This window comes from Artibeus jamaicensis, unplaced genomic scaffold, assembly GCF_021234435.1.
Source record: "Artibeus jamaicensis isolate MK-2021 breed Jamaican fruit bat unplaced genomic scaffold, CSHL_Jam_final scaffold_916, whole genome shotgun sequence".
In the NCBI taxonomy this organism is placed as follows: Eukaryota; Metazoa; Chordata; class Mammalia; order Chiroptera; family Phyllostomidae; genus Artibeus; species Artibeus jamaicensis.
The window spans coordinates 24,809,942-24,827,826 of record NW_026522059.1 but is presented as its reverse complement, the minus strand read 5'-3'; the positions used below and the strand labels follow the sequence as shown (position 1 = coordinate 24,827,826).

Here is a 17,885-nt window from a genome sequence, read left to right as displayed (position 1 = left end):
TACATGGCCTTTTTGGCATCTCAGCTGAATGCCTGAGATTTTCACAAGCACCTTTCCAAGCCTGGTTGATCAGAGAGTTTCACAATATGTGAGTTCTAAAGTTTCTATTTATTTTGTAGGTCTCAGCAGGTGCAGTCTGCCAGGTTCCAGAAAACTTGCATATGTACAGCTTAGAAAGGGGACAAGAACCAGATTAAATTTCTGTGCCTATTTCTGGAATTTAGTTCTTAGCTCCCTTTCCTCTAGCCTAGCATCACATGTCCCACTGCATTAGTAAGACTGAGTTCTCATCTCTGTTCTTTATGCCATTTTTTTATGCTCGCTAAGTGCTGTGTCCTCTGCTTGGGCTTCATTTCCTCATGTTATGGTTGTGAAATTGTTTGCAATCAGAAAGCTAGCATGAAGTTTATCTTATATGCATTTCCTTTGTCAAGATTCTCAACATTGTGACATATCCAGTGCCTTAAAGTGATTGTTTCACTTTATTCTGCCTAGTTTTATGGCAAGAAAGTTTTATGGGACTCTTATACTAGCTACTCAGGAAAATGTTAATTATTTTATAATAATATAAAAAGCACCCTAGTACCTACCATCCCAAACAAGAGCTGGAACCTTTGCAATAATTTTCATCTAACCATTTGTTTTCCTTATTTCCTACTCCCAACTCCTACAGTTCATGGCAATTATTATATTGAACCCATGTTCATCATTTCTTTACTACATATGTGTGTGTACATGTGTATATACACACATATATATATTTTAAAAGAATTTGTTGTTTTTTCTTTATAAAAAGTACTATTCTGTTTTTTTCCACTTAATTTCAATTAATTTATTTTGACTGCTGTATGATATTCCATAGTGGGACTGTATCACAGTTTTTAACCCACTCTCCCACTTGAGGCTTTTGGAGTGTTTCTAAATTTTTGCTATGGTGAAAATGCCACTATGAACATGTCTCCTATTGTACATGTGTGTAAGAGTTTCTTTTGTATATATTCCATTCATATGTTCAATTTTAAGAGACAATGCCAAAGTGTTTTCCAGTAAGTTTTCTATTGACAGTTCAGTGAATTTGTAAGTGGGAATGAAATGATTCAAGAGCAAAACATTATTTGAAAAGTTGGACAATTTTAACCATAGCTGCCTCTGTTAATTTGACAGCAGTCATAGAATAAATGTATGTGAAGTGAATACACTTAGAAGTTTGTTTTTCTTTCTTCTCTCCTTTCTCTCTCCTGTTCTCTTCCCTTTCCTCACACCTCTCCACCTCCCCTACCTTTCCTGGAAGGTATAAAACTTCCTTACATTAGTGGAGGAAGACCTTTGATACAGGCAAGAGTAGCAGGTGTAAAATAGGCCTTAAAATGCAGGGTGTAGTATTTTCGTGGATAAAAATCTCCAGATTGCTGAGGAAAAATTGTGTTGTCTGTAGTGATATTAAATTAGGGTATCTGTTGCATGAGACTTTATTTTAATTTCTCAATTAGTTAGTGACCATAGTTGTCCTCTCCCTTACATACACCTCCATGAGGAAATGAGTTTCATTTTGATTTTCATCTCTGGAAAGAATACACGGCAGATCTCTAAAACTTGTTTCCACGTCTGAAGCTGCTGCCTTTTTTTCTTACTAGCTCTGAAGAATAAATTTCCTTACTTTTTTCTCTCTCATACGTGATGTTACTTTATGAATTATCCCTTTCCTTTGGATGTTTATTGTTAAACACTGAGAAAACTAGATTTGGCAATTTTCTCTCTTGGTATAAATCTCCATTATCAGCAACAAGACGCTAGCACAGGAATTGGAGTAGGATTTTCAACCCTCACAGCCTGTCGTGCCCTGTCTCATTGCCTGTGTCTGCAGAAATGCAGGCTAGGCCTGCTAACCCGGTCGGCTGGACATCTTCCTCTCTCAGATCCTACAGCGGTTCACATGTTCCAGAACTCTCTTAGCATCTGATTAAAATTCTCAACCTGCTTTCCCCAAATTTGTTTGTCTTTTTTGTGGTTACACTTGATTGTACATCTGTAGACATTTGAGGATTGGCATTAAGAAATAGCTTCATGTCTTACCCGATACTGACATTTCTTCTACTGCAGCTGTAAGTGAAGTGGAAAACAAACAAAAACAAAGCCCCAAGGTGTTGGAGATTCAGATATTTAAAGGAACAGAGCTTAGCTTCATTTTATGTGGGCTCATAACATCTTTGCATAAAGCAAAATGTTAGTTTTTTATTGACTTTCATTATATTTTAAGGTCTTTGATTTGATAATAGAATAATTTTTTTACTTCCTTTACCCATATCAAGTGAAAAAACAACATAGATGTGGTTTTTGTTTTACAAGTAAGAAATAAAGGCACACAAAAAAGAAAATATACCGAAATGGTAACAGTTAATCCTTTGGGTTTTACATTTTAAAAATAACTAAAAAAATAATAATGTGACTGAATTTTATGAGAATCAAGTGAGCTAAAATATGTAAAACATTTGGAACGTGGCCTGAAAATAATAAACATTAATTAAATACTAGTATTATTGATTATACCCTTTTTTATTCAGGATTTCACTCCAAAAGATTCCCTAAAATTCAATTACTAAGTCAAAAGCTACCTTTTCTATGAATCCTATTATTGTGAAGTTGCTCTCCTAAAATATTAAACTAATTCCATTTTCACAATGAACAAATAAAGTTGCTGTTTACAGTTAGCATTGGTTCCTGTCATATTGTTCTATTTTTACTTTCATTGGTTTATAAAAGTTTTCGAAATATTTTTAAAAGATATTTACTCATTTGTATTAGTTTGCTAGGGGTCCCATAACAAAGTACTACTCACTGAATGGTTTCACCACAGACATTTTTTCTCATAGTTCTGTAGGTTAGAAGTCTGTCTAAGATCAAGGTGTAGACAGGTTTGGCCACTTTCTTGCTGAGACCTCACATGGTTTTTCCTGTGTGTTTGTGCATCCCTGGTATGGCTTTGGTGTCCAAATTTCTCCTTATAAGGACACCAGTGAGACTGAATTAGAGCACTGTTCCTAATTCAGACATTTCTGAATGGAGGCACTCTTTTGCAGGCGTGTTGATAGTGGAGAAAGGCTGGCCAGAAGGCGACATAATGATTAGTTAAGTGAAAGAGGAGAAGGTAGATAATGTGGATCTGAAAATACATATGACAAAGTTAAACAAAAATGCAAGAGAGAACAAACAGGGTCAGAGAGAGGAATTTGTAGCCTTTGCAAGGATGTTTGTTAATCGTTGTCCTGTCTTTAAACCCACCCTTGGTCCCAAATATTGTTCCATTAGAGCAAGGGTAACAGAGGGACTTGATGCAATCCAATGACATGAATGTTATCTGTACTTCACCCCAAAGTTTAATATTTTTGATGTTTTCTCTCAGTTTATTATCTACTGCTTTTCTCCGTTCCCTGTCTTTTCTAATTTGTTGTTTAAAATGTTACCGGACTTTTTTATACATTCTTTTTTATGCTTTTTTCTTTTTCACCTTTGTTGAGATTTGCACAACTGTAGCACAGTATCTAGCTATATCTTCTAAATTTCAATCTGTAACCTTGACCCTGGTGTAAGTATTACATTTTGCTAAATCCTTTCCTAGTACACTGAGTGTGCATAATTTTATTCCTGTGGCAAGTTAAAAAGCACCTATTTTAAACAAAGACAGCTATCGAGTACTTTTAATTTATTCTTTCAACTAATATTTGCTAAGTAACTACAGCTTGCCAAGTGCTTTATAGGCAATGAGGGGGAAGTTGGTAGAAAATAAGGTCAGAGTCTCTATCCTTGGAGAACTTTTACTGTGACATATCCACTCACCACGTGGAACATTTGTGTTCAAAGGAACCATTCAACTAGGTCTTTGGTCTCATGATCCTGCCTTAATTGAAAAGTTACTTGAGGTGACTGACTCACTTTTTAAGTTTGTATAGACTTGGGGCCTAAGGACTAGAAGTCAGAATCTTGATATTTAATTTATATTAACCTTGATGTCTACTTTCTCCTTCCTCCCTTGCATTTGAAAAGTCCAGTTCATTAGCATTTGTGCTAAGAGTTAGAAAAAGAAAAAGAGGAGTATCTTGGTGCAAAATGTTTAGACACAGAGCCTGACAAACATTCAAGTGTATATGCTTTATCGAGGTAGTGGTCTTCAGCAAAAACTGTAAGGCAAGGAGTAAAGCATGGCAGGGAAGAGCTAGTCAAGGATGTAGCCTCAGATTACATCTAGTCATAGGGGTGGGAGACTTGTTAAAAGTTATATTTTATTGATTATGCTATTACAGTTGTCCCATTTTCCCCCCTTTATGCCCCTGTGCCCTGCACCACCCTTCCCACCTGCATTCCTTCCCCTTAGTTCGTATGCATGGGTTGTACATATAAATTCTTTGGCTTCTCCAGTTCCTGTGCTATTCTTAAAGCCCCCCTGTGTATTTTGTACCTACCATTTATGTTTCTCATTCCCTGTACCTTTTCCTCCCATTCTCTTCCCTCTTAGACCCGACTGATAACCTTCCATGTGATCTGCATTTCTGTGATTCTGTTCCTGTTCTAGTTGTTTGCTTAGTTTGTTTTTGTTTTTTATTTTTATTTTCAGTTGTCGATAGTTTTGAGTTTGTTGTCATTTTTACTGTTCATAGTTTTGATCTTCTTTTTCTTAGGTAAGTCCCTTTAACATTTCATGTAATAAGGGCTTGGTGATGATGAACTCCTTTAACTTGGCCTTATCCGTGAAGCGCTTTATCTGCCCTTCCATTCTGAATAATAGCTTTGCTGGATAGAGTAATCTTGGATGTAGGTCCTTGCCTTTCATGACTTGGAATACTTCTTTCCAGCCCCTTCTTGCCTGTAAGGTTTCTTTTGAGAAATCAGCTGACAGTCTGATGGGAACTCTTTTGTAAATAACTGTCTCCTTTTCTCTGGCCAATTTTAAGATTCTCTCCTTATCTTTCATCATGGGTTCTGATGTGTCTTGGTGTGTTCCTCCTTGAGTCCAATTTCTTTGGGACTCTGAGCTTCCTGGACTTGTATGTTTGTTTTTTCCACAAGGTAGGGGAAATTTTCTTTCATTATTTTTTCAAGAAACTTTTCAATTTCTTGCTGTTCCTCTTCATTTGGCAACCCTCTGATTTAGATGTTGGAACATTCAAACCTGTCCCAGAGGTTCCTAAGCCTCTCCTCATTTTTCTGAATTCTTATTTCTTCATTCTGTTCAGGTTGAATGTTTCTTTCTTCCTTTTGCTCCAGACCATTGATTTGAGTCCCAGTTTCCTTCCCTTTACTGTTTGTTCCCTTACATTTCTCTTCATTTCAGCTTGCATAGCCTTCACTTTTTTCTCAGTTTTGGGACTATACTGGAACATTTCTGTGAGTGTCCTGATTACAAGTGTTTTGAATTGTGCATCTGATAGGTTGGCTATCTCTTCATTGCTTAGTTGTATTTTTTCTGGAGCTTTGATCTGTCCTTCTATTTGGGCCATATTTTTATGTCTTGGTATGCCTGTTACATACTAAAGGGTAGAGCCTTAGGTATTTGCCAGGGCAGGGTAACCCACATCTCTATGTTGTGATGCTGAATGTGGGGGAGGGGTCCTAGAGGGAACAATGCTACTTGCTTGGCTTTTAGCTGTCTTTGAGCCACCTTTCCCACTACCTACAAGCAAATTGGGCCCTTCTGATGCTAATTCCTGGGTGGGTGGTTTTGTGTACATTCTAGGACTCTGTGGGTCTTTCTGATGAACTCTCATGTGAGGCTTGGAATTTCTCTCACCACCAATCCCCTCATTTTCACTGCCAGAGGATTTGAGGCTTTATTTCCTTCTGTCGGAACCCTGGGTTTTGCAGTTTGTGTCGCTCCTCAGTTGTTCTGGGTTATCCACACACAAATATGGGATCCCTGAATCATAGGGGTGGAGACTCTTGGGCAGAAATATTTCCTCAGAGTTTTTCCTCTCTTCTGTATACTTCTATCTCAGTCACTCATTGGTTAACACCTGTCCTGGGATGGGGGCAACTTCCTGGGTAAGAAGGCTGTCATCATTTGAGGACATTTCTTTGGTGAACAGGGTTAGCTCTGAGCAGTACCAGCCAGGGCTCACAATAGCTGGAAGATGGATGCACTCGCCTGACGGTGGTGATACGGGCCTGGGCCTACAGAGCACAGCCACTGCTGGTTTCTCAACTACGCTCCTGTCCCCCCTCACCTTTCACTAGTGTGTTTGTACCAACTTGGTAAATGGAATAGCCCCTGAATTCTCTGAGGAACATAGCTAGGGTGTCTTCTGGTCTTAGCGGATCTGTTCTAGCATATACACTTCACTGAGTCTTTTGATTCCTCCCTTCACAATCTTCCAGGGCAATCCTAGCATCGCTGCTTCATTTCATGTAGACCACCACTTTTTCAGCTTTCAGGAGCTATCTAGTTGCATTTTCATATTATCTGCTGTGGCCCTTCATGGGTTAAAATCCTGTTAGTTGCGGAGGACATTGCTGAAGGCGGATAGTCCATGCCATTATAGTAGCCAGCACTTGTAGCAACAGGGGGAAGGATTGATAAGCCTGGTAAAGGGGATCTGGGAAGGACGCTAACATTGTCTACCGTAAGGAGACAAAATTATGTGTATCTTCTTGGAATAAAGAGACTTAAGGACTGTCTATAGATTTTAGTGTTTTACTGTATGATAAATATTAGCTATTTTGCTAGAGAAGAAGGGATCTATTTTTTCATCGTGAGACAAAATGTTGAAAAGAAAAATGATCTAAATGTAAGTGTTTACATATAACTTCGCTAAAGAGGATGAAGGTAGAAAAAGGCAAATATTGAATGAATTTTATACTGCAAAGATAACAGGTTTTTTAAAAATCTTCACCAGAGGGTATGTTTATTGATGAGAGAGAGAGAGAGACAGTGGGAGAGTGGGAGAGAAAAACATCTGTGAGAGAATAACATCAATCAGTTGCCTCCCACACGCATGGTAATGCAACCTGGGTATGTGCCCTGAATGGGAATCAAACCCACAACCTTTTGATGTGTGGAATGACAATTCATCCAACTGAGCCACCTGGCCAGGGCGGTGTTGATTGTTTAATATTGGGGGATTTGCCAATATCTTATCTAATAAGATATTAACATTTCTTTCTTTTTATTCATTTTTCTAGGAATTTTTCTTTATAGTTGAAGATAGTTTTGCTGATGGAGTGCTCACTGTTTAAATGTAGTTACTCAATCACAAATGCTTATATACTACACAAATGGAAACATTTCTAAGACTTTCATCTATAATGTCTGTTTGTAGAGCAAATAAATAAAATTATCACACTTTAAGAAAACATTTTTATAAAATGGGTATTTTATAAATTTCAAAATGTAACAGGTGCCCTGGCCAGGTAGTTCAGTTGCTTAGAGCGTGGTCTCTATCCTGCAAGGTTGTGGGTTCAATCCTGGTCAGGGTACATACAAAAATTAACCAAATGAATGCGTAAATAAATGGAACAATAAATTGATGTTTCTCTCTCTCTTTAAAATCAATAGATTAAAAAATTTAATCTGTAATGTAATATATGGTTGGTGTTGGTAATAAATTGTTGAACAGCTTTCTCATTTCATCATACCTGAGGTCCCCACATCATTGACAACTCAGTAGATTTCCTCTGGTGCGTGTGCCATGCGGAGTCCTGTTACAGAGTCGCTAAGTGCATATCTTGGAGAAAGGATCGTCTTCCAGTATCGCTCCCTGGTACCTGTTTAGTTCTCCAATGAATGTGAAAGACCAAATGCTCTGGTTTTTGATTGAGGATGAAGAAACTGATAGCTTCCTAATTTTGATCTTTTTCTCTTTTGTGGATACTTCTTCTTTCTTCATCAGTGTGACTTTCTAATTTTATTTTATACATATGTTTCCTGTTAACAACTCTAAGGGAGCAGTACTAAGGAAGTAGGCTTGGAGTTTAGTAGGTAAGTCATGTATTTTTAATGTGAATGACTGAAATGTACTGGATCTTCCCTGTTACACATGACTTCTTATCTGAAAGTATATTTAGAATCCTATATATTTTTTCTTGTCTGGCAACTACTGCCATGTAAAGCAACTAATTCTTGAGCATAAAGTATATTAATTATATAATTTTCTATGTTAAATATATGTTGTCTTTGAGTGGGGCAAGCTTTCGGTAACTTTTAGATAAATGTTAAAAATATCTTAGTTATTTACTCATTTTGTCAGAGTTTTAGAAAATTAATTTTTAAAGTCTCATTATAGTTTATAAATTGTTTCCTGTCGCATCTGATGTGAATTTTTATATTCAGGCATTAAGAGTGCTTAGAGAACAACTTTTTAACATTCATTTAAAGTTTCTTTTATGAAGTAATGTGTTAAATTAAAAGGGAGGTAAAAAGTGCATAGTCACAGTCAGATACTTATATGTCAGTTTTGTTATTGATATTTTTTAGAGACAAGAAAATTGACTTTAATATGGTTGCAAATTTTCTGTTGGTATGTGTAATATATTTTTAGTAAGAGTGATAAAGTATTTTTGCTCTGTTTTGCTAGTTATCTGTAAGTTGCCTATAATTTTGACAATTCAAAAACATTTGTAATTCCTATACAATATGAAAAAATTGGTAATGTTATGAGGATGGTTCCTTGAAATAAGATTAGAATAGATAATCTAAGAAAAATAATGTAAATAAAAAGTTGTGTTCTACATAGAGCATTAAGCTTTAAAACTGTGACTAAATGTTGAGTATATTTTCTTTTTTTATGTATTCAGAAAATAGTTTGATTTTAATATTCTTCCACTTGCTAACTGCAGGCCATTTATGTGTGTATTTGTGCACATGCTTGTGTGTATGTGGTACTTGTGCACACACAGATGCAACCCAAAAGGTGAAAACTACAAGGATGACGTGGCTTTGGTCTTAAGTAAATAAAGCCAAAGAAATTATTTGCAGCGATGTCCATTGTGGGACTTAATATATGTTGTTATTTCATTTTCTGTATTTATTATTAAAATAAAAAAATTTAAATTACAGTTGACATCCAATAGTCTATTAGTTTCAGGGGTACAACATAGTAATTAGACATTTATATAACTTACACAGTCATCCCTCAAAAAGTCTAGTACCATCTGACGCCATACATAGTTATTATAATATTATTGACTATATTTTTATGCAATACTTTACATCCCCATGATTTTTTAAACTGGCAATTGGTACATCTTAATCGCTTCCCCTTTTTCACCTGTTCCCCCAACGTTCCTCCCAGCTAGCAACCATCAGTTTGTTCTCCGTGTCTATCTGTCAGCTTCTGTTTTGATTGTTCAGTTTAGATTCCACATACAAGTGAAATCATATGATATATTATTGATTATACTTTAAGGACAAATAAAACATGAAAATGTAATTGTACTGTTAGGAACATCATTAATTCTTTCATAATTTAGCACCACGGAGAGCCAAGAAAAGTTCAGAGACATCTGGATTGTAGCTCCCTATACCTGCCGTGTAGGCGCTGCAAGGCAGATGGTATTTAGAACAATCTTCCACTGTCGTTTCTAAGATAGGAGAGATGCTAATGACCTTTTATCCCCCAAAACATTTTCTTAGAGAGTGAAGAGGCCAATTTGACAGGAAGACAATAGTTGCAACTTCCAGCAAGCCTGGATCCTGTTTTTTCCCTTATGGCATGTAGCTGGTTTGCATGACAGAACTCAGTGTTAATAGAATTAAGAGCCATAGCAAGTGACACACTGAATACATAGTGTGGGTGGAATAGCAAAAGACTCATGTAGGGAATTGGGAACTAACTTGAACAGTTTAAGTATCAATGAATTAAATGCATACAAAAGTGGTTTTCTCTATTTGAACTTTCAAAGTAAGATCACAGGTAATATTACATTAGTAATATTTATATTTTAGTTACAAAGCATTTTTACATGCAAGTTTTAACTCAATATTATGGCCTACAGTAATTCAAAACTGTATTTTATCTGTGACTTTTACATTGGAAGGGCATCCCAAGACATTTTTGTTCAAAAGAAGTTGTCTGCTTCACAATAATAATTTTCTTTGTAACTAATAAATGTTTTAGGAACAAGTTCACATGACATTTTGAAAAGAGATAAAAGAGGGCACAAGAAATGAAGAAAGTTGAAAATCTTGTATAATTTATCAAGATATGTCTAAAAGCATTCACTTTAAAATAACCAAAATGCTTATTCTGCTAATGATAAATATGGCATATATCTCATAGAAGCTACAATAAACATGAAATATTTCCATTATTAGTTTTCTTTACCATCTTTGAGTCAGGTCTGTTTAAAAAAGCTTTCCCAAGTAGTTTAAGCTGAGTTTTTTCCCCTGTAGGTATTCATATACTAAGTGGAGACTTTCAATATTATCACATTGAACTTTGAATTTTTTCCCCTCCCAATCTGCACACTCTCTTCTTAGAAGCTTGATCATAGCTAACAGAGTGCTTTACACTGTTGTATAAAATTTTACTCAGGGGAATTCATGAGTATTGATTCTGTTACCAGAGTTGATAGATAAAACATCAGGTAAGTAGTTATTTATTAATATATAAATCCAAGCTTACAAATATATGCTGCCTTTAATGAAGACTCAGAGGACATGCCTAGTGCCTCAGAATCTTTTATTAAGCTGTTTTCTCTTTTTTTTGAAATAGGACAGGATTTGTTGAAATGCTCCTCAACCAATTGTATATAACTGTGCTCACATTTTTCATATTTGTTTTACTCTTACTCAACATTATGTTCATATTATAACATTGTTTTCTCAAGATTTAACTCATTTTTAATATAATACTTATCTAAAAGTCTTCATTTACCAGTGAAGCTTAAATTTTGCTTTGGGTTATATTGGTGTGTTTTAAGATGTATGTTTACATGAGATTATATATTTTGGCCTTTAGTTTCATTTCATAGTATTTGATGATCCTCAGTGTCCTACCTAGATGTCTGAATATTTATTATTTTTAAATTTTACTATAAAGTTCTTATTGTACTTATTCAATTTATTATTTTTGGAATTAAACTTAATTAAAAAACAAAACAGTAGTCCACAGATCACAAGGTGTGTAGACACTCTCTGTGATCTCACTAAGTATCCACTGTAGTGCTCTTGCCACTCTCTTTGTCTACTGTAGATTCTTCTCTAATAGTCTGTGAAATGAAAAGCTCAGTTTTTAATTTTATTTTTTTTTAATTGTAGCTTTAGGTAGCCTTGTGACTCAGTTATGGACAAAGATCAGGTCTGTGGTGCAGCCTCTCTGGCTTCTCTGTTTTTCCTTCCTGGCACATGGAAGAAGTGCCTGAGCTGCAGTAGCAGAGTCCAGAATTGTGGAGCAGTACATTGTAGAGAGCCTAGTGCTTTGTTGGCATTATTTAGTGCTGTGCCAGCCTTGGACTGACTTCTTGTGAGAGTCAGAGGAATACCTCTCCTGTCGAAACTGCTGTTTGAATGATTTCTTGGGATTTGCAGCCAGATGCAGTTTTAACTAATGATTAGATTAAATTTTAGAGATGAGATTCAAAAATGTCTGTACGTTACTGTTGTTAAAACAGGGATGAGACCTTGTCCTAGCTGGACCTATGTAACCTTAAGCAGACATTAAGAGACATAGTGAATAATATTTCATTACCATTTTTATTCCCAGTTATGTCTAGCACAATGTTTTTTGGCTAGTAGAAAATTAGGACATGTATGAAGGAATAAAAAAATGGAGTGAAAAATAATACATGAATTATTGAACACTGCTTACAATAAATTTTAATATATACTTTCTGATTTTGATTTTAAACATTAAGGTGTATTTTACCTGTACAATAGTACACTCAGATCGGATTGTACTTTTTAAAATGAAATTATTTTATACATTAAAAAATTAGTATTAAGAAAGTAACTTAATAGGCACATTAATTAAATTACTAAACTGTTCCTACCATGAGCTGATCAGTATTTTTAGTGAACTGCTATTTTATCAGAAAAATTAGAACTGAAAATTTTACAGCTTGTTGATAATTTGTATTAAGAAGAAATACAGGGTCAGTTGAAGGATTAAGAATCTGTTACTATCACAGAGTCTACTAATTTCTAGTATTTTATTCAGTTTCAAGAATTCTAGCCAACCCATGAAAACTAAGAAGGAAAACTGTGATGATTTATTAGGAGGGGTTAAACATAATTCTTTTTTTAAAAAATCAAAAATTTGTGTATTGTTTTTAGTCATCAGTTCTACTAAAATTGTTTTGTATAGATTTCTATTAGGACAATAAATAACATTTATACATTGCTTATATTGTATATTCTTAGATAAAATATTATGAATGAATAGTTTAAAATTCTGGAAGAGTACATTAGATAAGCCCAAATAATATAATTACCATTGTTATATTTGTGTAAATGTTTGTTTGCAGAAAAGCAAAAATAATCTAAGACTCTATTTCAGCATAGCCAGAAGAATATTAGTTTATAAAATTGTCAAACTCCTGTCACAGTTGGAAGTTCAAGAACCCTTGAACAAAAGAAGATTGCTGATGACATTATTATGTTCATCAACTAGTAGTTAATGTTAATGAAAAACTTTTTAAAAGTTTGTGTTATATATTTTTAAAATTTGGTAGTAGTCTTGGATCCTGTGTACCTTTATTAATTATAAAGTTAAAAGGTCTTTAAATTTTAAATTTTAAAATAAAGTGAGCTTTCCAAGTTGTTTTAATGTTAGGCTATAGGAACGCATTGGATTATCACATAAAGTTAGGAGAATTGAGTTGAAAAGAACCTTAGCACAGAGAATAGCTAGGCTCACTTTAACTCAGAGCCTAGTACCTAGGGTTATGGTTATTTTTCCTAGCTGCATAGTATAGTAAAAATTCTACAATGATGTATATAGTATCATAGGATCATAAGTTATGACAATATAGTATACAGTAGTACAGGATCACAGTAGGGCAGATTTAGAGGGCATCTTGTTTTTTAATCTGAATCTTTCATTTTACAGAGAATGGAAAACAGAAGTTCTCTAGAAGAGCGTTTTTATCATTCGTGCATTTGTATGAATGGGTTCAATCTGAATAGTTCTGTATAACCTTTGGTTGAAATAGATAATTGTGGCTTGAAGAAATTTTCCGTACCAAATAAGCTTAAATAACTACTACAAATGATAGGTTAGGATAACATGAGACTCTAAATAATTGTAATAGGATATGCAGTGTCTTTTCCTGTTGCTTTGGAATTAGAGACTGGAGCCTAATGTGAGCAACAACAACAACAAAAAAACAAAAAGCATTAAGTTCACCATCAATAAACAAAAGTCCTGCCAATAATTATGACCCAGCACTTCTCTTGGCATTACCTAAAAAAGAAACTGTCAGCTACCTTCATCCGTCACTTTTAGGGGAATCTTCACTTTCCATAATATAAAATAGGACTGGGGAGAGGGAAGTGGGATGGGAGTGGACAGTGGCTTTCTCCTCCCTTTGCTACCACGTTGGAAAGGAATATTTCCATCAAAAACCAAAGGGAGTCTTTGAGCTACTTGTAGTGATTAGAGGTTGTGACAGGAAGAGGATGGTACCATCCTATTTCCTGGTAATCCATCTATTTAGGTAGTAGAGTTATTGATTTATTTATCCTTGTGTCTGTTTCAACAGAAGAAAAGATCATCGGAAGGGGGCTGATAAGTGGGGGATGTATGTACCGAGCAGCCCGAATTTCTGTGTGCTGGGTGGATGTGTAAGTCTGTTATTCATGATTGCCGAAGTTACGTAGCAGTAACAAGCAACTCTAAAATCTCCATGCTTAGCATATAAAACGTTAACAAAAAAGTTTACTTCTTGCTCTTGACAGTGTGGTATAGCATGATGCTGTGAGAAGGGTGACCTGACTCTCCAGAGCAATTGCTTCCCACGTGGTTGGGCAATAGCAACTCGGTCATCTTGCAGCTGCTCTGTCTAGTGCATGTGACAGAAGAAGGGAGACTGGAGAATCGGACACGGGCTTTTTATTGCCTCAGCCCAGCAGTGATAAACTTTCCTTCATAGCTCACTGGACAGGATTGGTTTCTTGGCCTCTGCCATTTGGAAGAGGGATGAGAAGTTCAATGTTCTGTATGCCCAGAAGGAGAAGAAAATTGGATATCACAGGACCCTAGCAATATCTACCGCAGTGAGTTTCCTTCAGGTCAAGTCGACATCATTGAATGTAGCTGTACTTGAGTGATGATTCTGGACATCATTATGGAATAGGAAAAGTAGATTCAATAAAACTTAGCTGAATACAGTGGTTGGAGAAAAATAACATTTCATATTAGTTTCCTGGCAAGCTGGGACGGCTCACTAAACTGCACACATAAAGTGTAGAGTGTTTTAAGAGTACAGGTTGGGAGTAAAACAAACTGGGCTCAAACTCAGGCTCTGTCATTACTAATCTTTTAATTTTATTTAAGCTCTCTAAGTTTTACTTTCCTTATTTGTGCAAAAAGAGCAATAATAGGACCTTCTTCACAGAGCTGTTTGTGAGAGGTGAGGGAGATAGTACAGTGCATCGCCACCCATGGCGTTGAGCAGAGAGAGAGTAAGGATTCAATAAATGTTAATGGCCACTGTGTTTGTTAGGCCTCTGGGGGCTTCGAGAAAGGGTGTGTGAGGAGTAAACTAAGGCTAAAGAAAAAGGTGGAGGAAAATGTGCCTGAGAACTACTTTTTAATGTAACATTTCTTCTGGGTTCAAGTAAAGAAAACTTGCTTTTTATGCCACGTGGCCTTTGCAGTACCAGTAGGCAGAAGTATTTCAAAGTGATACTTTTTATCAATGAGCATTTACTGTGTGCCAGGCATTGTGTTAAGCACTGAACATCTAGTATCTCACTTAATTTTTATTACATTTTTATTCCCCTTGATAGATAGGGAACTGAGGTTGCACAACTACCGACCACAGAGCTGTGTTTAAAATTACTCTGCATGTATTTTGTTGTTAAAGTGCTGATCAGATTTTCTTTCTTTATAAGTAGCTATGAATATAGTACAGTTCCACTGAGAAATAAGACCAAAAAGCCCCACAAATATAACATATAACATCCCATGTATTATCATTATTAATTAGGGATATATGTTAAGTATTTAACTGCAAGTACTTTTTAAAAACCAAATCCATTATTTTTATTGCTAGTTGTACCAGCTGTTTAATTGGCTCTATGATTGACAGTTGTATCATGTACCTTTCATGTATGAGAGGGGACCCCCCAAAAAAAAACCCTGGAATTATGTTCTGGAGGATAGGCACCTTGAAGTACAAGCTTCCCCTCCGTAGGTGAGTGTTCTAGGAACCCATCTGTATCAGTGCACCAAGTGCTGTTGCTGTGAGAGGCTGTGTTTGGCTTCAGTGAATTTTTTTGAAAACTTTTTCAATGCATTTTCCCATTTGGTGATGGTTGATTTACTGAGCATGCCTGCCCACACACACTGTGCTGAATGTTCAGCAGTTTTTTGACCAAAAATGGCATGACCCTTTTGCCCCATCCTCCTTATTCATCCAGTCTCACCCTGAATAACTTTTTTTGTTTCCCTGGATAAAAAAAGTTCTCAGAGGGAAACATTTTGCTAATGTGGAAGAGGTGAGACAAAAAATGGTAACAGTACTAAAAGGCATCAAAATCTGTGCATTCCGAAATTGTTTTGAGCAGTGGAGAAAAGTCTTGATAGGTGTACTGCATCAGATGGAGAGTAGTCTGAAGGGGGCTGAAGTTTAAACATGTAAATATAAACACATTTCTTATAAGTAAATTTGGTTTTTGGAGTATCCCCCTTTGTATGAGGAGTGCTCACATATAGCACAGTGTTTAACAGCCTGAAGAGGTGGTGTTGATGTCCTCCAGATAAATAGGAACTCATCTCTAGTTGAACAAAGCTGGGTTTCATTATTTGTGAAATGTGGAGTATCTAAGCAGAGGGAAGCTTGCTCTAAGTTGTGGGTAGGTATTAGATAATATGGGGGAAGATTGAAAGAAGTGGGAATCTGGGTTGAATTGAAACCTCTTAGAAAGCAGGGGCAATTTGAGTATCTTCATGTTTTTCTGGGAGTTGGGAAGAATGGACAAGTGGTAGAGTTGTTACTGGAGAAGAAGCAGTAATCACTTTTGCAGCTTGGTCATTTGGGTTGTAGCAGTGTCTTTGCCTTTATTCTATTTAGATTTGATGATGGAGTGCCATTGTTTTTGCCTTGTTCCCTAACTGTCACAGAGAATTCTTGTCTGGTATTGATTTCTGTGAAGTTGTTTACATTTATCAGGGCCATTCCAGAGCCTGACTGTTAACAACTAGGGCCGCCACAAAGCTGATAGCTGTGAGGACAGCTTTTTCTCTCAGTAGTTTTAAGTTCCTCCTCTGTCATTCAGCAGCTGTGTAATTTTATGCAATATAAATAACTTTGGACTTATTCAGATTACACGTTTGAAAAATGGGGATGATGATAATAATACCTTCTTTATGGGATTTTATTTTGGAAGATGAATGAGTGTTTACATGTAAAATGCTTAGAACACTACCTGGTACATAGCCAGTGCTCAGTTGAGCTAAATCATCATTGTCATCATCACAAACAATAATTCATAATGCTCTTTATCACACATTAATTTATGGCATAATGCATTCAAGCACTTACGTCCACTACAGAAATACAATTTACTGAGTCAGCAAAGGTGCTCATGTGGGCTCGTCAGGATGTCTTCTCTTTTGTTCAGTAGTGAGGAAACATTGCCAGGTTCTTACTGTTTGTGTCATTTATGAAATATTGGACAACAGAACATATATTTTCCTACAAACCTTTTCCTTTTTCTTTATTCTAAATTGTATTCATTTGGTCCTTCAAGAAAAAAAAGACATAGTCAATTTTTGTTTTGTTCTTTTTCCTTACCTCCTACATCTACTCCGTCAGAAGTTTCACAGATTTAATCTTCTAACTATATTTTGCTTCATTTCCTCCCACTGCCGTAGGTAAGGACTTCATAATTTTTTTCCAGGATTGTTGGAATAATCCAGTTGCTCTTCTTACACTTAGCTCCTGTCCCTTGGTTTAGCCAACAGATTATTGCATGAGTTAACTTGCTAACAAAACATCTGATGACCTCCCCTTTGTCTACAGGATATAAGTCCAAAATGGTTAACATGGCACATGAGCCCTTTCAAAATCTTGACCCAACTTTCATTTCTGGCCTCTTCTGCCACTCCTGAGTTTGACCCTGATTTTCTGTTCTTACTTAATTGTTATCTGTATTTTACTTTTTGTGCTACTTAAAATTCTTTGTTCAAAGAATTATGACATAACTGATTATAATAAATGAATAATGTAAAAGGGATTTTGTATAACAAAAATCTAGGAAAATGAAAAAAATGATTTTTATCGTGGATGCCTCACCTGTAGGTTTGGTTATATAATCTAGTGCCATCTAGTGGTAACTACTTTCAATTTTTCTCCATGTGACTGACTCATAAGGGAACTTTATTATTATTATTTTTTTTAATTATTTCTTATTGATTATGCTGTTACAGTTGTTCTATTCCCCCTTTATTCCCCTCCACCCTACCCCCCATCCCCACCATCACCCCCCCCTTTAGTTTATGACCATGTGTCTCAAGTCCTTTAGATTCTATATTTCCCATGCTATTCTTGCCCCCCCATCTATTTTCTATCTACTGTCTATGCTACTTATTTTCTGTACCTTCTCCCCCCTTCTCCTCCTCCCACTCCCCTGTTGCTAACCCTCCTTGAGATCTTCATTTCTATGTTTCCACTCCTGATCTAGCTGTCCTTTTAGTTTGCTTTCGTTTTAGGTGTGGTTGTTAATAACTGTGAGT

The 17,885-nt window shown here is 35.9% G+C and overlaps 1 protein-coding gene across 12 annotated transcripts in view; it reads left to right on the top strand.

Moving 5' to 3' along the window:
- RIMS2 (regulating synaptic membrane exocytosis 2) overlaps positions 1-17,885 on the top strand; it is a 470,156-nt gene that overhangs the window by 179,183 nt on the left and 273,088 nt on the right. The window lies entirely within an intron of this gene.